The 22,983-nt window shown below is 42.9% G+C and overlaps 1 protein-coding gene across 27 annotated transcripts in view; it reads right to left on the bottom strand.

The window, feature by feature from the left end:
* The window catches only part of THRB (thyroid hormone receptor beta), a 382,718-nt gene that overhangs the window by 86,857 nt on the left and 272,878 nt on the right, over window positions 1-22,983 (bottom strand). For 3 of the 27 annotated variants that reach the window (XM_061587718.1, XM_061587719.1, XM_061587732.1), the window contains one exon: window positions 14,325-14,702. The exons of the other annotated variants lie outside the window; for them this stretch is intronic. The gene's annotated coding sequence lies outside the window, so the exon portion shown is untranslated. The remainder of the gene's footprint in view (window positions 1-14,324; window positions 14,703-22,983) is intronic. 27 annotated transcript variants of the gene reach the window in all.

Raw genomic sequence — 22,983 nt, 5'->3', positions numbered from 1 at the left:
ATCAAAAGCATAAGGTGCTCTTTATATTTACGTTATTTGATTTGGTCCTCATCTGGGGACCACATTTTATGGCTTCTGCAGGGGTGAAATACATAGCAGTGTAACAAGCCCTGCTACTCCCAGGCTTTCTTTCAGCAATGCCAATGAAAAAGGCCCAGAGCGAGTTCCCTTGTATTTGCTGCTCTGTTTTCAATGCATTCTTGCTCCGGTTCTAGGATCCCACTGAAGTCTCTGTCATGTGGTGTGGGTGGTTCTCAAAGGATGACTTTCATGGAGTTGTATGATTCATAGAGTTGTAGACCTATACTCTTTGTTATGTTCAGCATGCACACAAAATGGCTCCTACTGCAAGCTCTCCTCCCTGAGCTCCAACATTTGCTCCTCAGATATCATGGGTTTTACTTTTAATATTTTTTGTTTTGTAGCAGTTCCTATGTTTTGGCAAGCATTTTTTATTTTAGAATATCCATTATTTTTATATTTAAAATAATAAATAAAGTTATAAATAAAAAGGCATCCCACTGACCTCTTACAGCTGACATAGGGTTGCCAGATCTCCGGTTTTCAGCATGAGGAGACACATTTACGCTAAATAGGTAGATCTCCGGTTTTCAAGCGCCTCCCCCAGCCACGCATGCGTAATTCATGCATGCGTATGCTGCTGAAGGCTCTTCCCGCCCGCCCGCCTTTTCCAAGGCAGGCGCAGGAGCAGGAGAAGGAAGCAGCGTCTTCCCGCCCGCCCGCCTTTCCCCAGTGAGGTGCAGGTGCAGGAGGAGGAAGCAGCATCTGCAGTTGCCTCAAGAAGACAGAGGACGATGATGACGTTCCTCCACCTGACCCAAGCGAGGCCTTTGGACCGCCACCGAGCCCATCCAGCCACCGCCCCCACAGAGACCCCCCAGCAGCAGCCCCTGCCCGTTGCCGAGCAGACAGCCGCAGCAGCCACCCCGCCAACCACAAAGCCGCAGGTGGGGGTCCTGGAGCGGAGCCCACAGCCGCCTGGCCTGGGGGCCTCTGGGCAGTGGCATCATTGGGGCGGTGCTGGGGGGGTGCGGACCTCAGCTATCCCTCCAGACAGAGACACTGTGGCCGCCACCACCACTGCTGAGCCCCATCGCGTCCGCTCCCGCCCAGCGGCACCCACAGCATGAGGGGTGAAGCGGGCGTCCTTTCCGAAGCAGGGAAACCAGCTCCGGGGCCAAGAAGGAGCCGGCCCGGCCTGGCCTGGCCTCCACTGCCACCGCCTCTTCACGGCTCCTGCTGAGGCTGCCAGGCGGCTCGGACACCGTCTCCTAGCAACCACTCCCGAGACAGTGTCCGAGCGGCCTGGCAGCCTCAGCAGGAGCCGTGAAGAGGCGGTGGCAGTGGAGGCCAGGCTGGGCCGGCTCCTTCTTAGCCCCGGAGCCAGTTCCCCTGCTCCGGAAAGGATGCCCGTTTCACTCCTCATGCTGTGGGGGCCACTGGGCGGGAGCGGCCGCAATGGGGCCCCTCAGGCAGAGACGCTGCGGTCGCCGCCGCCACTGCTGAGTATAAACAATGCAAAGTGTGGAATTCCCGCTTCAAATGCTATGGGTCTTACAAACTTTAAAATCGCCAGGACTGCCATCTCAACCAGATGAAGTGCAGGTAGAGGAGAAACATGTACAACCAAAGGTATGTTGGATGATTACTTCCAACTGATTACCTAGTAGGACATGCCACTTTTCTATTTAAAATTACTTTGCTTGTTATGCTGGGTGATCAGCTACAGTAAAATTAAGGGGGGAACTCCTCTAGCTGCACACATGCTCCCTCTACACACACAGGTGCACACACTGTGGGAAGATTGCTGGTCAAAAGTAGAAGAATCTTGGCTTTTTTTGACTTTCGGGTACTCATAGTTAAAAGTGAAAAAGATGAGCTTACAATGCACTGCATTGCTTAAAAAGTAAAATTAAGTAGTGATTAAACCAGACAATTGAGAATGGAATTTAAACCTAGGTCTCTAAAATTTGAAACAAGTCAGAATATACTGTGTAGTTTATTCCCAACTGCACTATGTAAATACTCATTTACTCAGCAAACATCAAGGGGAATCAATGTTAACCATACTACCACTTAAATCATTTTCTTCTGAAGATTCAACAAAAGTCAACCAGATTTTAACTCCCATTTATGAAAAGCTGAGATTCTTTGATTGTCATCTAGCCCCTGGATCTCTTCCAAGTTTAAAAGTACAAAAAATCTTTTAATGGAAGTGTGCATTTTAAGCAGACATTGTGCTCTCATACAATGAGAAGTGGCAGGGTTCAACATCCTTGAAAGTTTTTCCTTACTAATCTAGGAGGCAGCTAGCTAGTTTCACTGTGGTTAAAAAGGGCACTCTGTACAGGAATTTTCATCTTTACTATCACTGTGTGTTGCCGGGGAAGGCAGAGGATTTCCCCACCTGAATTAAGCCCCGATACTAGTTAGTAAGACATGTCTTATCTCCTCTTGACCCCATAAACAAAAATGTGACAGGTGGAAGAATTTGTAGATGTAGCTTGCTCAGTTCCGATAAGTTGAATTTGAGCTTTGGGAAGGGACACTTTCTGTAATTTTTACCACCACACACATTTTAATTGTTGCTGCATCGCAGCCTCCACATGGTGCCAATAGTTCGAGAAACAGCCCTAAGACATTGATTGGCTGCCAGACCACTTGGGCGCTGTCTCGGGAGCGGTTGCTAGGAGACAGCGTCCGAGCGGCCTGGCAGCCTCAGCAGGAGCCATGAAGAGGCGGTGACAGTGGAGGCCAGGCCGCGCCAGGCCGGCTCCTTCTTAGCCCCGGAGCCGGTTCCCCTGCTCCGGAAAGGATGCCCGCTTCACCCCTCATGCTGTGGGTGCCACTGGGTGGGAGCGGCTGCAATGGGGCTCAGCAGTGGCGGCGGCAGCCACAGCGTCTCTGCCTGAGGGGCCCCATCACGGCCGCTCCCGCCCAGCAGCACCCACAGCATGAGGGGTGAAGCGGGCGTCCTTTCCGGAGCAGGGGAACCGGCTCCGGGGCTAAGAAGGAGCCGGCCCAGCCTGGCCTCCACTGCCACCACCTCTTCACGGCCCCTGCTGAGGCTGGCAGGCCGCTTGGATGCCGTCTCCTAGCAACCGCAAATAGTGGCAAATTCAAAAGTGCAGGGTCTCTTCATAATAGTGACTCCATGCCCTCTCACAGCTATGCCCACTTTCCACCTTCTCTCATCTTCCTTGTTCTCCTTGTCATCTCCAAGTCCACACTTCACTACAATAGATGTCACTTGGAGCTAATAAGGGGGGCTGCATGTTAGCCATTGAGAAGAGTCTTCTCAGGGCCTGGCTCACTTTATTTCACCCTGTTGGCTCCAATCATCATAAAAGGACAATGACTCGACTCAGTGGCTAATGTGCTCCCCTTTCATGCTGATTGACGCATATATAGGAATCTGGCTGGGACCCTGGTCCCAAAAAAGTAAGGGGTCTATGACCCCCCCACAACCCTGGATGACTACATCTCTGGTTAGAAGTAGAAAGAAAATAAAGTGTCTTTTTGTACAACATGCAATCAAGTTAAGGAATTCAGGGCTGGATGGCCACTAATTTGGATGGCTTAAAAAAAAAAGATGCATCTATGAAGGATTATGTGTATCAAGCACATGATAGCTAAATGGAATCTACATTCAGAGGCTGTATACTTCTGGTTGGCACATCCTGATTTGCTTATAGGCATTTGAAGTAATTTGTTTGGCTGCTGTTGAAGACAGAGTAGTTATGTTCAGATGTAATGCTAAACCATGGTGGCATATTGTGTGAATGAACAGCTATAGGTCACATACTCTCTTGTCCCATGCAATCAGAAGCAAGGGAAACATTTGGGAGATATTTGGGAGATATTTGTTGTTGTTATGTGTCTCCAAGTTGACTACGACTTATGGCGACCCTACGAATCAGTGACCTCCAAGAGCATCTGTCATGAACCACCCTGTTCAGATCTTGTAAGTTCAGGTCTGTGGCTTCCTTTATGGAATCAATCCATCTCTTGTTTGGCCTTCCTCTTTTTCTACTTCCTTCTGTTTTTCCCAGCATTATTATCTTTTCTAGTGAATCATGTCTCCTCATTATGTGTCCAAAGTATGATAACCTCAGTTTCATCATTTTAGCTTCTAGTGATAGTTCTGGTTTAATTTGTTCTGACACCCAATTATTTGTCTGTTTTGCAGACCATGGTATCTGCAAAGCTCTCTTCCAACACCACATTTCAAATGAGTTGATTTTTCTCGGGGGGGAGAGCAGAGAGGTGCCGGGGCTGAAGCTGCCCAGAGATCACCAAGGTTGCCTGGCCCAGAAGGCCCTGGCGTCGAGGCTGGGTGGGGCAGCTTTGGGGGGAAACGGAGGCAGGCGCTCTGCACAGTGCACATGCTTATTGCTTAGGAGGAGGCGCTCTCTTCCTTTATTTTTATTTTTGTTCTTTTTCTTTTTCTGGTCCTCCCCTCTCTCCTGCTGCCTGTCGGTCCTATATAAGGCCTCGTAAAGTAGAAAGGCAATTGCTGCCTACACTCACCCTGCTTGTATGGCCATAAATATTAGGGGACACCCACTGCAGTAGCCAGCCAACACATAAAGTTGCAGTGCCTTATGGATAACTTTGTGGATGATCCCCAGTCAAGTTTTAGCAACAGCACAATGCTGACAGGCAGTTGCCAACTGCTTGCCTAGAATGCCCTCCCTTGTCCTTAACATGGCTGCAACCATATCTACTCAGAAGTAAGTCCTATTGAGTTCTATGGGGCTTAGTTCCTTAATAAGCATGTTTACAGTTGCTGCCTTCAGGGGCATCCATCTGTGCTCCCATCTAACATCTCTGCAACACTAAGCTACTTTCTTCCAATAATGGCCTGGCCTGAGGGCATGTAATGTTGGGCTGGTGACCAGTTGGCATTACTGTCTCTAGTAGTTTTCCATGAAGCCTGCAAGTGTGAAGACGTAACTGTGGTTAAGGGGGAGTTATGTCTATGATCTGTCTGGGAACGGACTGCCAGGGTCGTTGCTATGGTAGCCATCTGATAACGACTGGGAAAGTTCTAACAGAGACTATGTGTTGTCTTCTTCTGAATTATGCCTCTGAGCTGAGAGGCTGTGTTTTGTGTTTATCTATGGAGAGAGATGTACCAGAAGGGGGGTGAGAAGAATCTCTACATGTATTTACTCTTAAGCCTCTGGCCTTAATGTCTTGCAATAAAGACTCTTACATGATTTAAATGCTCTGAAGAAGTCTTCTTGCTCAACTTAACTCCAACGTAATGTATGCTGTTTCACACAACAACGCACACAACCCAACACTGGTAGCAGAGGATGGTTATGCTCCACAGCGCATTACACGGGAGTCAGTTGCTGGTCTGAAAGGCAGACGGAGTTCCAGAGAGGGCAGCTTGATTGATTGAACCAGACGGAGGTGAGCAACATGGCTGTAAACCTGTCTGGGGGAGGCTTGCCGATGGAACGACTTAATGAAAAGAATTTTGCCAGCTGGAAGCCGAGGATGAGGGCTTTGCTGATAACAGAAGATTTATGGGATGTGATTGAAGAGAAACCCCCGGCGGTATTGACCGCGGCCTGGAAGCGTCGAGACCAGAGGGCGCAGGCGTTTATAATCTTGGCTCTATCGGATTCTCAACTGATGTGTGTGAGAGATGAGCCGTCGGCTAAACAGATGTGGGGCGCGTTGCAGGAATTGTCCCAGGAATGGCAGCGGAGGCAGGAGGCGCAGAGAGCCCAGCCGGTGGAGGCTGTCAGAAGCAAGGAGGAGAAATGTCCTGAACCGGAGCAGGCTGCCGAAAGCAGACAGGGAAACAAGCGGGAGCAGCCGCGGCTGAAGTCTTGTTTTGCCTGTGGGGCCTGTGGGCATCTCCGTAAAGATTGTGCAATCAAGCGAAACTCCAGGGACGGAGGCTTGAAGCAGGGCAGTGTGAACTTTGTTTGTAAACAGAAGTCTAAAGACTTGGAACAAATTAACTTTATTGTCGACAGCGGAGCAAGCCATATACTAATTAAAGACAGGAGTCTGTTTTACATGTCTACAGATGAGCAGGGCTATGTTTTACTTGCTGATGGATCACGGAAATCCGTACAAGCACGTGGTCTGGTGAAATTTGACAAGCTTGGCATTATGACAATGTTTGTTTGTTCCGGACTTGGCTCATAATATTTTATCAGTGGGCAAACTGGTGAGTTGTCAATTTTCAGTCTGGTTTGATAAAGGAAAATGTTGGGTGTTTAAGAAGAAGAAAGCAAGTTCCGGGGAAGTACAGAGGTACAGGGCATGTTTGAGTGCCAAAGGATTCACCCAGCAGCATGGGACAGATTATGATGCTGTTTTTGCCCCGGTTGTGAAACATGAGTCCATTTGTGTGCTGCTGAAGCTGGCAGCGATGCAGAACATGAGTGTAAATCACTACGATATAGGGACGGCATTCCTACATGGTGATTTAAGAGAGGAGATATATATGGAACTGCCTCCAGGTTCTGTGTCAAAGGAAGGGTTCGTGTGTAAACTGCATAAATCAATATATGGACTGCGGCAAAGTGCACGCTGCTGGAATGAGAAATTGGACAGAGTGTTGCATGGAATGGGATTCCAAAGATGCAAGGCAGATCCATGTGTGTATATAGAGACAGGGGATGAAAACCACGTTATGTGCAGTTTACGTTGGTGATATCATGTATTTTTATCATGAGCAGCAAGAGGAACAAGAATTTAATGAGCAACTGGGCAGGCAGGTGGACACAAAGAATTTGGGGCCTGTCACACACTATTTAGGCACGGATATTGTGCGTGCAGAAGATGGAAGCATAACATTGAGTCAGGAAAGTAAAATAAATCAGATAATAGAAGAATGCAACATGACAGAATGCAATGTTGTGAAGACTCCAATGGTTGTGGCTTTCCAACAGAATGTGCAGGAGACGCCTTGTACAGATCCTGAGAAGTACAGGCGCATAATAGGGAAATTGCAATATTTGGTGAAGGTGTCTCACCCAGACATATGTAATGCAGTCAGTATTTTAAGCCGGAAGGTAGAGCATCCTTCAGAGGCTGACTGGCAAGGGATTAAAAGGATAGTGCGTTATCTGAAAGGCACGAAGACAAAGAGTCTGGTTTTGTCAGGAGCAAAGACAGGAGGTCTTGAATGTTTTGTGGATGCAGATCATGCAGGGGAGCTGAGCAGTCGTAAGTCAACCTCTGGCATAGTTGTGATGTGGCACAGGTCATGCATTGACTGGAGCAGCAAGAAACAAAATGTGGTTGCAACATCAAGTGCAGAAGCCGAGTATGTGGCCCTGTCACAGGCCTGTAATGAGCTACAGTGGTTCGCAATGCTCATGCAGGAGATAGGCATTGATATGCAATTTCCGATTACTGTATATGAAGACAATCAGACCTGCATTAAGATAGCCACATCAGAAGCTCATACCAAGAGAACAAAACATATTAGTGTCAGATACTTTCACGTAAGGGATTGTGTGCAGCAGGGGTTTGTTAACCTAAAATTTTGTGACACTAACAACATGGTGGCTGACATAATGACCAAGCCTTTGTGTGAGGAGAAATTTGGCAAACTGGTGACAAGGCTTGGAATGAACCAAAGTTTGAGTGAATAAAGTTCTGAAATGTACTGCTATGTACTGAGATATACTTTTGAACTGTACTGAACTGAAAATGCAATGTACTGAAATGTATTGCAAGAGGTATTGTAGAAATGTATGACTGTATGACTATGTATTATGGAGATGTATTTCATGTGTATTTTGCAGTCTTTATGGAAAAAAGGGGGGCTGTTGGGCTGGTGACCAGTTGGCATTACTGTCTCTAGTAGTTTTCCATGAAGCCTGCAAGTGTGAAGACGTAACTGTGGTTAAGGGGGAGTTATGTCTATGATCTGTCTGGGAACGGACTGCCAGGGTCGTTGCTATGGTAGCCATCTGATAATGACTGGGAAAGTTCTAACAGAGACTATGTGTTGTGCTCTTCTGAATTATGCCTCTGAGCTGAGAGGCTGTGTTTTGTGTTTATCTATGGAGAGAGATGTACCAGAAGGGGGGTGAGAAGAATCTCTACATGTATTTACTCTTAAGCCTCTGGCCTTAATGTCTTGCAATAAAGACTCTTACATGATTTAAATGCTCTGAAGAAGTCTTCTTGCTCAACTTAACTCCAACCTAATGTATGCTGTTCCACACAACAACGCACACAAGCCAACATGTAAACCCTTCTTGCCAGAAGCAAGTAAGCTAGACTAAATGTTTTTTTTTGTTAGTGTGCAGACAGGTGCTAAAATGTTCTATTTTGCAGCCTATTTTGCATTCTTAGCTATTAAACCTCCCGAGAGGGTTGTGTGGCTGCATCGCGATGTAAATTTGCACACAGAGACAAAAAAAAAACCACCACACCTCCAGACACGGCTTTCATCACTGTATCTCCTTTGCCAGGTTGTAAATGTGATTGGCTGTGCATCAGTTCTGTAATAACTACAGTCAGCTCACAACTCTCATCAGGCCTACAGATAATTGAGGGCGATGGGAGTTTGGGGTCCAGCAACATCTGGAGGAACACAGGTTCCCCCATCCTCACCGTAGAGCCAATCTGAGCTGAAGGGCCGCATTCCTTTCTGGGCAGTCTTCTGAGGGCCATGTCCCAGTAGTGAACGTGGCCACTGGCCAGAGGCAATGAATTTTACCTTCTATGTTGTTGTTATGTGCCTTTGAGTCGATTACAACTTATGGTGACCCTATGAATCAGCGACCTCCAAGAGCATCTGTCATGAACCACCCTGTCCAGATCTCATAAGTTCAGGTCTGTGGCTTCCTTTATGGAATCAATCCATCTCTTGTATGACCTTCCTTTTTTTCTACTCCCTTCTGTTTTTCCCAGCATTACTGTCTTTTCTAGTGAATCATGTCTTCTCATTACGTGCCCAAAGTATGATAACCTCAGTTTCATCATTTTAGCTTCTAGTGATAGTTCTGGTTTAATTTGTTTAACATGGCTGCAACCATATCTACTCAGAAGTAAGTCCTATTGAGTTCTATGGGGCTTAGTTCCTTAATAAGCATGTTTACAGTTGCTGCCTTCAGGGGCATCCATCTGTGCTCCCATCTAACATCTCTGCAACATTAAGCTCCTTTCTTCCAATAATGGCCTGGCCTGAGGGCACGTAAACCCTTCTTGCCAGAAGCAAGTAAGCTAGATTAAATGTTCCCTAAAGGTGTTGAACTGTGACCTGGCAGACCAGGGTTTGAATCTCCACACAGCCATGAAGCCCACTGGGTGACCTTGGGCCAGTCACTGCCTCTCAGACTCAGAGGAAGGCAATAGTAAACCACCTCTGTCTGAATACTGCTTACCATGAAGACCCTATCTGGGATCAACTTGAAGGCAGTCCATTTCCATTTTGCATCACCCTAAGCTTGTGAGAAAGAATGACCTTGTCACTTCAGATGGACCTAGGAACACCCTATTTTAGGTAAGATTTCTATTTTAATCTCCAGAGAAATTTGTTTGGATGGTATGCTCCAAGCAACTGTGGTTGATACAATGTATCACATTTAATGATGTCACTAGGGCCCGCCCCGTGACGTCACTAGGGCCCGCCCCATTTTCTCAGGTTTTTGGATGGTTCCGACCTGGCAACCCTAAGCTGACATCTTTATTTTATTATGATTTATATAGTGCTTATAAGATGTATAGTATTTGAACTGTTAAGTACTTGGTAACATTGCCTCAAAGTAAAGCTATGTTCCACTGATTTTTAGCACAAATGACATTAAGTGGAACTGAGAAAGAAACAGTTTAAAGGTAACTGAAGGAAGATCATTTTTGTAGTTTGTACCTAAACAACTTATAGAACCTTGAAAAAAGGTTACAGACACTTGCTTTTTGCTATGCTAGCTCACTGCAGACAGTACATTCAAAAAACAGCCACTCAGCTCAGCTTGGCACCCCCCCTAAACTCAGCACCTTGAACAACCACCCAGCTCAACCACCCCTAAAGCCAGCCCTGCACATACATACCAAAATATTGAGGGGAGGGGGCAAAGGCACTGTCATAACAACAATTTGGAAAACATAATGTCAGTCATTATTCTATTTCCAAACTTCTACAATGTAACATTTCTGGTGCTTAAAAGTTGTATACGATTAGGCTCAAATCCCTCAAGTCTACTTTTCAGATGAATGAACACAAAGTACTATAAACTGGTGTCATTTGTACTCTATGGAGCTGGAAGAAGATCTAAGATGCATTCGGCCCACTTAAGAAAGGTGCCCATTGGGAACAATCTGAAGTTGTTTCCTTTGCTGCTTGTTTCTTAATTTTTTCTTCTTCTCGAAAATACAATTTATACTAACTTGGGTTCAACAACATCTATCAAAAGCATAAGGGGCTCTTCATATTTACATTATTTGATCTGAATATCAGAAGAATATGTCTAAAAACCCTCTCATTCCCCAAACTGTGCAGCATCAAAAACATATTCTGGTAATTGTTTGAACTATTCCTTTTCCAGATATTTTAAAATATAAAAGCACTCAACCAAATAAAAAGAAATACAGATAAAAAAAATTGTAACAAGAGAGAGCTCCATCGGACAATTTTCACATAGGCAAAAATCATATGGTTGATGTATTCCATTAGAAGAGTGATCTTTGCCTCCTTGCGTAGGTGACATTCAGATGTTCTGTCCCCCTATGCACCGTGGTGATGGGACCCAAACTTGGGCCCAGTGCCAAATGGGTGCAGAGGAGCTACATATGCCCTCTCCACATGTTGGGATGGATTGAGAGAGGCTGATCATCTGATCCGGCTCCCAGAAAAAGAGGGAGAACAGAGTTACATTTATTTTTCATCCAAATTCCATTTGCAGTTATCCTTCTTGCATCGGATGTAACTAAACTAAAAGGTTTAAAGATGACTAACTAGCAAATTGAATAGATCAATTAAATGAATACTAAAACAACAACAACCCAGTTCTTGGGAGTTATTAAAAAAAACCAATAATAGAAACTCAGCTAAAATGTATACTGCAGATGAGGAAAAACACCAAGGAAGCTATTAGAGGCATTTCATAAAATTGAAGTCTTGCTCAAAAGTGGAGAACAAAAAAGAACACAAACTTTGTGGGGGGAAATGCAAGCAAACAATAAGGGATGCATTAAAAAATCCATATTGCACATTAAGACCAACAATGAACAAAAAAATAATCTTTAAATACATTAGGAGCAAGAAACCAGTTAGGAAGGCAGTTGGACCTTTGGACGAGAAGGGAGTACAAGGTATGCGAAAAGAGAAATAGGAAATGGCAGTTTGCATCTACTTTCTCTGCAAAAGATGTAGGACAGATCACTGTGTCTGAATTAACTTTCTCAGGAAGGGAGTCTGAGGAACAGATGAAAATAGTGGGAGCAAGAGATGGAGGTCTATGATGATGACGATGACGACAACGATGTTCTAGGCCTTATTGAGAAATGAAAAATGAAAAAAAAATTCACTGACTCCAGATGGAATCCACCTAAGAGTTCTTCAAGAACTCAGACGTGAAACTGCTTATCCTCCAACAAAAATATGTAATTTGTTCCTAAGATTGGCTTCCATAGCTAAGGACTGCAAAGTGGTCAATCTAACACTAGAGCATCCAGGAAATTACAGGCCAGTTAGTTTTAACATCTGTCCAAGGTGAACAGGTAGAAAGCATGTTTAAACACAAAGTGTATAGAAGAAAACAACTACAATGCAAAGGTACATCCTGTCTAACTAACATTTTAGAGTTTTTTGAGAGTGTCAATAAGCATGTGCATAGGGATGTTCCAGTAGATATTGTGTACTTGGACTTTCCAAATGCTTTTTATAAAGTCCTTAATTGAACATTCCTCAATAAGCTTAACAGCCATGGTTTAAATGGACAAGTCCTTTTATGGATAAAGAACAGGAAGTAGGGAGGCAGACAATAGGAATAAATAGACAGATCTCACAATGGAAAGGTGTAATAAGTGGGGTCTCCCAAGGATCTCTATTGGGACTATGGATGGAATCCATTGTCCAGTGTTTTTAGCCAATGAGTGAAGTCACGGCTGTGAATGATGAGTTGTTCAGACACCAGGAATCCCTGAGGTCCTAATGAGCTGCTGTTCCCCCCCTCCACTGAAATTTTTTTCTGGCTTGTGGCTTCTTTCTCTTTGTAACCTCTGTTTGAGATCAGGTACTCTTTATAAGTTATTTTCTGAATATTCTCCTACACAGTAAGTGTGGGTGGACGTTAAAGAATCTTGTGATATACACAGCTACTCAGAAGTAAGTCTCATTCTGTTCAATGGGGCTTAAGTGGATATGGGACTGTAGCCTAAGCTTTCTTGTGAGGAAGGGGCAGGGAAGGGTTCATGGTGAGAGGGTCAGTTCAGCACACCAACCTGGGAGTAATCTCACTTGAATACAATATAAACACACAATAATCATGCCAGATTGGTTGAAGCCTGGAGGTATTCTAGTGAGGGGGGTAGGGAGGGAGAGAGAACATAACATGTCCCTTTACAAAGCTTCATTACTTTAGTTAAAGGAAGCAAAATTTTAAGACTGTCTCCCTTTGCAGTCATTTTATATCTCCTATATGTTCACAACAGCCATGTGAGGTAAGTACAGATGAAAGTTAGTAACTGGTCTAAGGCATGAAATGAGCAAAACAATGATGAGTTAAGTGAGTCTAAAATGTGAAATTGTATGTGTTCAGAGCACCATTTTTGTTTTCTGTACAAAATCAGAAGTGGAATGCAGCCATCGAAGAATGAGGGGATGGCTGTTTTCTGGCTTTGTATGTGTTTTTATTTCTAGTGTCTCATCAGCTTTTTTTTTTTGCCTGTGCTATATTACAAATTATATAGTTTTTAATATATATCAAGCTGCCCAGTTTTTTTGTTGCTGTTATTTTTACAGTATGGGCAGTGCAGTGATGGAGTGGAGAGAAATGTTCACTGTGTGGTTCATAATTGGAATGTTGTTAATTCTTGGTGTGTTGTTTTTTCTAGGGATATGCAGAAGTGGGACTGGAGGGGGGGGACTGAGTAGGTTGACTGTAGCAGCAATATGTGGGGAGGGGTGATTAGTTGCTTTCCCACCCATGAGGGCAGACATATGGGAGTTCTGGGGGTAGGTTGGTGCTGCTGGCATAAATATTTAAATAACTTTTTGTTATTGTTATCCAAAGAGATCAAGGTGGTGTACATGGCTTTCCCCCTTTCTATTTTATCCTCACAACAAGGTTAGGCAAAGAGATAGTGACTGGCCCAAGGAAACCAAGTCCGCTTCATGGCTGAGTGGGAATTTCAAATCCTTTTTGCTCAAAAATGAAAAAGAAAAAAAATGCTCTATTTATTTTGCAGTATTAAAAACCACAACAAATGAATAGTGTTTGTTTTTTAGCTATTTAAATCTTAAATTTATCCCAATATGAGCATACGTATAGAATTGCTGTAAATCTTAAATCACCTTTGATTTCCTCCAATTGAAATACCTTGCCTGATCTTGCACTGAATGAAGCATTGCCAGCCTAAGATCAGCAGGTGAAAGACCTACAGCAGGGCTTCCCAAACTGTGGTCCACTAGCTTCATTCAGGTGGTTCACAGTGTGTATGTGAAGAACAGCAGGAGCAGCTGCTGTGAACAGAGCACATTAAATATTCCTGTTGATCTAACTGTATTTTATTGCTTATATTGTATTTTGTTGTTTATTGTATTTTATATTGTATTCTATGGAATTCAAATTGTGATACAATAAAATGCAATATAGGAAAGAAAAAATGAATAAAATACAATTAAAAATAATGCACCATCTAGCATAGTACATTACAATTGTTACAACTGGGATAAAACTCATTAAGTGGTCTGCCAAGACCCTCAGCAATTTTCAAGTGGTCCGTAGGGAAAAAAAATTGGGAACTGCTGACCTTCACTTACAGTAACATAATTCGTTTACAGCTCATGAAACTTGAGTTCTTTGAATAGTTTAAGGTTGACACTGGAGGACAACAGGATTCTCATGCCTTTAACAGCTGTGTGGTGCAACTGTGTACAGTTCTGATCACCACACCTTAAAAAGGATATTGCAGAGCTGGAAAATGTGAAGAAAAGGGCAACCAACATTATTAAGGGGCTGGAGCAATTCCTCTATGAGGAAAGGTTACAACATTTATAACCAAATGCTACAAACAACAAAGTAAGTAGGGACAGAATAGTGACAAATAAAATTATGCATGGTGTGGAGAAAGCAGAGAGAGAAAAGTTTTCTCACCTAATAATAGAACCTGGGGTCATCCAGTGAAGCTGAATGTTGGTAGATTCAGAACAGACAAAAATAGGTACCTCTTCACAGCATGTAGTTAAACTCCAGAATTTGCTGCCACAAGATGTAGTTAACGGTCAACAACTTGAATGGCTTTAAAATTCATGGAGGATAAAGCTATCAGAGGCTGCTGGTTACCATGGCCATGTATCACCTTAAGTTTCAGAGGCAATATGCCTCTGAATACCAGTTGAATACCAGAGAAGAGTGGTGTTGTGTTCCTGTCTTGTGTGTTTGCTTCCCACAGGCATCTGGTTGACCACTGGGGGAACAGGATACTGGACAAGATGGGCCTCTGGTCTGATCCAGCAGGGCTCTTCTTACATTCTTAATAATAAAAACAAAATTGGTGCAATTAACATTATTTTGTAGTACAATGGTCAGCCTGTTTTGATCATCCTAAATGAACAGCTAATCTTTGGAACACTTATATCTGCAATTAAAATCATATTCCTTTTATTATTAATGTTAGTAGTTAGATATTACTGTTCTCCTAAGTAAAAAATGTTCTTATTTGACAGATCACTCACACCATAGCACTATATGACCTTTGTATAAAAGGTCACGATTTAAATTTACTATACTAAATATGGTGTCTTTTATGGTAATAGCTATTCCTTTGAATGAAACTAGATGCTAAACATCTATTTGTCTCTGCATTTCAATTTTCACAGTGCAAGCTTCATGATCTGAAACTTTGTTCTAAATGTCAAATGGAATGTGAAATGCAGCAACGGGAGGAAGTAACATTTAATATAATTGTACATGCACCTACTCATATAATTCTTGAAAAAAATTCTAGCAAGAGAAAAAGAATCTTGCTGATTACAATCCAGCTCACACACTACTTCCTCAAGAAGTGAGACTCTGCAAGGACACAGTGCTTACTCGGGTTTGCTTTCCTTTTGAAGAAGAGTTAACTCATTTAGTGCAAGTGGGTCACTGCCACTCTAAACCTCAAACCTCTCCCCCAAAGCTATAGCCTAATCACTTCTCAGTTCCCCATATTCATATTAAACACTGGGCTGGGCTCTGTCCCCCTGTTCGCATCGCTCGCCAACCCCCCTCACTCTGCTTGCCAGCCAGGGGCTCCCAAACACACACAGACATGGACTCCCAACCCGCCCCAAGGACTCTCAAATGAGCAACACACACACTCAGGGACTCCCAACCCTCCCAGACTGCCAAGCACACACACGCGCACACACCAGGCACATCCAAATACATACACACATCAGGCACTCCCTAACACATACACAGGAACTCCCTAACATACATACACACAGAGGCAAGTCCCACAACTACCACACACCCCAAGCAACTCCCCAAATGGCTCCCCAAGCACTTACCACCCCCATCATAAAGTGGCTTACTAGTCTCCCACATGCCCAGGCTGCTGCTGTCCCACCTCCGCTGTTTACCTACCTCCTGTGTTGTTGCTGCCACCTGCTCCCTCTATCCGCCCTCCCTCCACAGCCTATCCACCTGCCACCTGATGGCTCACTCCTTGCTCGCTCACTGTTGCCTGCCATTGCCCATTGCCCCCACAGCTGCCTATTCATCCCTGCCATTGTCCCCCACCTGCCATCCTTGCTTCCCTCACTTCCTCGCCTCACCTGCCTGCCATCCTGCCACTGTCCTGCACCACACCCCCATGCATGACGGTTTAGAATAATGTTATACAGTTAGACATTTCCTCACTCTGGACTTGTTTCTGTCCTTCTCCAGTGTTGGCCAATCATCTCTGGATAGCACAGCCAAACACAATCATCCCTATGTTTCCACTCCTGTCTCCAGCGGTTAAAAAAAGTTTTTATATAATAAATTACAGTGGGGGTAGCTTGGGGAGGACAGACTATTCTGCACCTTCATTTTGATTTTATCTCACTTTGAATATACTCTAGCCAATCAGGAGTCCTTCACAAATACACTGAAAATTCCATAGCATTAGGGCAGGACTATAACAGTCTCTTCAACCAGTTAGAATTGCATGCTGCTTATTGCTCTTCTCTGAGGCTGAGATACTTTTCCTTCCTTTTGCAAGCACCAGGTAAAAGCAGCAGCAAGCTCAATCTTTTTCTTTTATTTTCTGTGGCTAGATAGTCTACCAGTCTTTATTTTCTTCCTGAGCCCAAGTCTGTGTCTTTCATGAAGGGGGGTAGGGGAGAGCAGGGTCGTAGTTGATAACACAGACATGCTGGCATTGCTAATTGAATTAGCAAGGCATGTGTGGGGCTGTTGCACACTTCCAGTCCCAATTTCATTTGAGATGGAACAGTGTCTTGATCTCTACAGATGTGGTTGATCAAAAGGAGAATATCCCTCCATCTATGAAACTTATGCAAATACTTTGTGTGAATGTCTGAGTGCCTACACCAATGGAGAGCTAGAGGAAATCCTAAAAAAGGGAAGGAGAATTTTCAGCAACTTTCAGGATGAATGGGCAAAATCTAATGATTGCAGGGCGAGGGGGCAGCAGGAAGCTGCTTAAATTATTGCTGTCTTTAATTCTCCTGAAATTGATACAAACCTATGAGCCAAATATTTTGGCCAAAGCTTATACAGTCTGTCAAATACTGGTGTTATGGCATGGAAGTTGGTTTGGTTTTCTGTGACACCCCCACCCCACACACAGCTGCTCTATAAATTGTTCATTGTCCCTTAAGTCCTAGAACAGAAAGATATTCTTCAACTCCCAAATGTGAGCTTGCTCTACAGCTACACCCTAAAATTCTGTTTTAGAAAAAACAACTGATTTTATGAAAGTAGTTTCCTAATAATGATTTGAACTGCAACATGTGTGTGTATGCTTATGCATTATAAGCCTCTGTGGAATTATCAATGACTTTTGGCACAGTGGAAACATGATGGCATGAACCAGAAATTTTAGAATGTGAGGTGAAAGCTGCTCTTAAAATACTTGGAAGAAACAAGTCACCAGGAATACATGGCATACCAACAGAGTTGCTACAAGCTACTGAGACTGAATCTGTCCAAATTTTGACAAAAATTGGTCAAGAAATATGGAAAACTAAAAAATGGCCCACAGACTGGAAGCATTCCATATACATCCCAATTCCAAAGAAAGGGGATCCCAGGGAATGCAGTGATTATCAAACTATTGCCTTAATATCCCATGCAAATAAAGTAATGCTCAAGATTCTACAACAAAGGCTCTTACCATATATGGAGAGAGAAATGCCAGACGTCCAAGCTGGATTTAGAAAGGGAAGAGGCACCAGAGATCACATTGCAAACATACGTTGGATAATGGAACAGACCGAGGAATTTCAGAAGAAAATCACCCTGTGCTTTATAGATTACAGCAAAGCCTTTGACTGTGTAGATCATGAAAAACTATGGAATGCTTTAAAAGAAATGGGGGTGCCACAGCATCTGATTGTCCTGATGCACAACCAATACTCTGGACAAGAGACTACTGTAAGGACAGAATATGGAGAAACCGATTGGTTCCCAATTGGAAAGGGTGTGAGACAGGGGTGTATTTTATCACCCTATTTATTGAATCTATACGCAGAACATAACATACGGAAAGCAGGACTGGACCAGGATGAAGGAGGTGTGAAAATTGGAGGGAAAAATATCAATAATTTAAGATATGCAGACGATACCATACTACTAGCAGAAACCAGTAATGATTTGAAATGAATGCTGATGAAAGTTAAAGAGGAAAGCACAAAAGGAGGACTACAGGTGAACGTCAAAAAGACTAAAGTAATGACAACAGAAGATTTATGTAACTTTAAAGTTGACAATGACGACATTGAACTTGTCAAGGATTATCAATACCTCGGCACAGTCATTAACCAAAATGGAGACAATAGTCAAGAAATCAGAAGAAGGCGAGGACTGGGGAGGGCATCTGTGAAAGAACTAGAAAAGGTCCTCAAATGCAAAGATGTATCACTGAACACTAAAGTCAGGACCATTCAGACCATGGTATTCCCCATCTCTATGTATGGATGTGAAAGTTGGACAGTGAAAAAAGCGGATAAGAAAAAAATCAACTCATTTGAAATGTGGTGTTGGAGGAGAGCTTTGCGCATACCATGGACTGCGAAGAAGACAAATAATTGGGTGTTAGAACAAATTAAACCAGAACTATCACTAGAAGCTAAAATGATGAAACCGAGGTTATCATCCTTTGGACACATAATGAGAAGACATGATTCATTAGAAAAGATAATAATGCTGAGGAAAACAGAAGGGAGTAGAAAAAGAGGAAGACCAAAGAAGAGATGGATTGATTCCATAAAGGAAGCCACAGACCTGAACTTACAAGATCTGAACAGGGTGGTTCATGACAGATGCTCTTGGAGGTCGCTGATTCATAGGGTTGCCGTAAGTCGTGGTCGACTTGGAGGCACATAACAACAACATATTCAGCATATTTTTTTTCTTTAGGTATTTAGTATAAATGATGAACAAAACAAGGTCTTTGGCACATTGCTACACTGGCCTGGGTCACACACCATGGTAGGAGCTCCCAGCTGCTAACCCCAACCTCCTGCACCTAGCATGTAATCTAAACCCGGGTTTGTGGATAAGCCCTCTCATTGGTATCCATGAGCTTTAGGCACTTATTGGGGCAATTTAGTGCATGAGGCGCTGTCTCTGAAGCTTAAAATTTATACTGAATCAGACCTTTGACGCATCTAGTTCAATATTGTTATTGGCTTGGGGGTTGAGATAGATGATTTCTATGAGTTCCCTTCCAGCCTCTGATTTGGAACCCTGCACCTGGAGGTGGACTGCAGCTGAGAAACCTGCTCTGTTAGTCTAATAGAGTGTCTAATAGAGTGGACAGGTGAGCTAATGGGTCTATCAAGTGCTCATTAACTGGGTCAGGGAGATCCTATTGTTATTGAAACTCTTCAGGAGAGCTTCCCCCCTCCTGGGGCCAAAATAGAGGTTTGTGTTTTTAGTTGGGTGGAAGGCTGGGAACTGGAGACACGCAGAGTGGCTGGCTCCCTGCACCATGGCTTTAGGATGCCTCCAGTAAGCCTGACGGAAAAGCAAGATCTATTGGACTGCTGATGCTTTGAACCTCTCCATCTTAAGCTCAGGTTGGAATGTGTGTAAATAAATAACCATATTTCATAAAGACACCACAGACTCTGTTACTTATGGCAGTGTGTCTTACAATTGCCAAGCACTGGAAAGACCTAAAAGGTGCTTCAATAAAATATTGGTCGCAGAAAGTATGGCATATAGCAGTCATGGAAAAATTAACATCTAAGCTCCAAATAGCAAGGGGAGAGTTGAAGAAAGAAACCTTTGTGGACTCTTGGTATATATATATGGCTTTAGGATACCTCCTGTAAACCTATTGGAAAAAAAAGATCTATTGGACTGCTGATGCTTTGAACCCCTCCATCTTAAGCTCAGGCTGGAATGTGTGTAAATAAATAACCATATTTCATAAAGACACAATAGACTCCGCTAACCTTCTTTCCAAGGAAACCAAACCCTGGGCAAGTGCAGGGACTCGTAGAGATCTCTCAACGCTTGGAGATTGGGGTAACAGAATAATATTGTCTTAATCACTCAAGGAGAACCTGTGGCCCTCCAGATGCTATTGGACTATAATTCATCCCTGACAATTGCCCATTCTGACAGGGGCTTATGGAAGTCCAGCAATATCTGGAGGGCCACAGGTTCCACATCCTTATCTAAAGCTTTGAAAGGTGTAAGTTAATATCTATTCATATTCTTTATATACATTATTATAAAAGGGAAAGGAAAATAATATGTAAATATGAAAAAGGGAAATAATATATCTTTATTAAAAATGTTTTTTCTTCTCTGCTTTAGAATGCACACAAATCTATAATTTTTCCCTTCCTTCTATTTACTGACTATATTCAATTATTACTATGTAAGGGGAAATTATTCTGTTAATAAATCTTGTAAATAAATAAAAAAGGTGTTAGGCTTAGAAGACCTTAAGAAGGGTGAACATTACTTAGAACAGAGTGGCTTGGACTTCCTCCTTCTGTATGTATGTATGCATAAACATTTATAAACCACTTAATATTTCAAAAATTATTATTCTCACCCTCCTCACCCCTTCCACCCTTTTAAACAAAAAGTAAGAGTGAAATCCAATAGTCTGCAAACTAAAAAGAGGAATTAAGAATGACTCGCCAAATGGAGATTTTTTTTAGAAAAACCCCACAGATTTGAAGTTCTCCTCAAATCCATGTTGTAAAGGAGCCCATATATCTTTCTCCACCTCTTTTAATCCAGTCCACTCCTCATATGTTGCAGGGAAAGGAGGATAAAAGCAAGACACGTTTCTTTTAATGTCAAACGTTTTTAAAATAAAAAATAAGAAAAATCCCTGTGGATGAGAGAAATACTGAAGAGCTTCCAGCATATGCTCTTAACAACTTTATTTCTTCCACTTATAGGAATATCCCATATTTATTGTCATTGCTTAAATGCCACCTCTTATGGCGCAATCCAGACTTCACATAGCTGTTGCCCACAGCAATGGTGAGTGTTGGGTTGGATTGCTCTGGCAGTCCTAGTTTGGATGAAACTCGAATGTTCTCTCCTGTACTTGTGCACTTGTGAAACAGATGCCGTATAAACAATGATTAAACATGATGTTTGTGCTAAAAGATTTTAGTTTAAAAGCATTCAGCATCCTTCCCCAGTTTCTAGAACATCAGTGAGAAAACTTGGCCACCAAAGCCTAGCTCATAAAAAAAAAAATCGGGGATGGAGGTAGGAAATTTCTTTGACATAGGAAGCCTTCACCAGTATAGTCTTTCTGGCTAGAAAAAATGAGATACTCATGAGCAAAGCTGTTCCATGCATGTTTGGAGATCTACAGGAAAACAACTTAGCTCTCCTGTTTCTAATTTCTATTTCATTCATCATCTTATGTCTTCTGGTTCTCTCAGGTCCTGAATCAGAAGATAAGCTCCAAGAGTTTTGGGGACAAAAGCAATCTCATCACAAAAATGCGTTATGGCTTCTCCTAAAAAGTAGGACATGCAGATCTTTTCTGCCTCCTAGTGTTCTCAATAACAGGTACACTGCAGTGGTGTAGCTTTAGAGACGGGGTGGGGGAAAGGCTTATGTTATTGTGGGAGGGCTTTAAATAGCCATGTGTAGTCAGTTATGAAACACATGACTCTGCTTCTATATTTCTCAATGGAATCAATTTACTCTTCAATTATTAATCAATCAATCAATTAATCATATATTGTTTATATGCCATAAAGGCAATATCACCCCTAACACCACAGGAACAGAGTGAACTGATTCACTCAGCTTCAGATATGAAGTTCCCCTTTTCATAGCCTGAGACCTCCCCTCTGTCATCCCTATTAATGCATACTTCAGATCTGGGCCTTCTGAGCTCAGAAAGAGATGAGGCTCCTATGTCTACTATAAAACTCCTCCATTTCTGTCTGTTAACAACTATTATTAATTAATTTTATATTTAGCCCTTCCTTCCAGAAGAAGCCCAAGGTGAAACAACTAAAAACAGCATTAAAACATCTTTTAATCAAAACATCTTTAAAACAAAACTTCTTTAAAAATAAATCTTTAAACCATCTTTAATCTAAAAACATTTCCAACACAGGTGCAGACTGGGATAAGGTTTCTACTTAAAAGGATTGTTGAAAGAAGAAAGTCTTCAATAGGCACCAAAAAGATAAGAGATGGTGCCTGTCTAATATTTAAGGGGAGGGAATTCCAAAGGGTAGGTGCCACTACACTAAACGTCTGTTTCGTATGTTGTGCAGAATGGATCACCTAATGAGATGGTATTTGCAGGAGGCCCTCACCTGCAGAGCACAGTGATCAACTGGGTATATAAGGGGTAAGACCAGGTATCTTGGTCCCAAGCCGTATATGGATTTATACATCAAAACCAGCACCTTGAACTTAGCCTGGTACTGGTGTAACAGACTCAGTGGAGAAGCCATATTCTGGATAATTCTCCTGCTGGCCGAAGCTGCTAACTTAGACCCAGCTCTAACTATCTGTGACCTCTGCCTCATACAGGATTGGCAGAAGCAAATATCCAGTGGGAGTTGCTTGCAGTTCTCTTCTCCAAGCAGCAGATCCATTGGTGCCAGGAGCCAATGTGTGATCCAGAGTTCCCAGTGGAAGTCCTGTGAACTATATGATAAATTCTCTGTTCCTACATACCAATATTGGTGTAGTAAATAAGGTAGCCTCATAAAAATGAATAAACACACAGAACTCTCACTCTAACAGGATGACACGCATGTATACACACAGAATTCTATACATCATAGTCTTGGCAGAAGAGGTGAAAGTGCAGTATCATGAAAGTTTGCCTTCAGTTAGTAAGATCTTCAGTTTTCCAGGCTAGTGCACACAAGCTATCAACTATATCCTTCTGTTTACCCAAGGGCTGGCATATTCAACCACACTCTCATATTTTTTGACTCACTCACTCAAGTTTTCACATGAATTTAATAATCTAGAATTGGAAGAAGCCAAGCAGCACCTTCTTTCGAAAGTAAGAACCAGGCTTTCTGCCACATCACATAGACAGCTCGTAGCTCTTAAAACCTCAAACAGGAGACTAAGGGCTCAT

Source organism: Rhineura floridana, chromosome 10 (assembly GCF_030035675.1).
Source record: "Rhineura floridana isolate rRhiFlo1 chromosome 10, rRhiFlo1.hap2, whole genome shotgun sequence".
Classification (NCBI taxonomy): Eukaryota; Metazoa; Chordata; class Lepidosauria; order Squamata; family Rhineuridae; genus Rhineura; species Rhineura floridana.
This window is presented reverse-complemented; position numbering and strand designations above follow the sequence as displayed.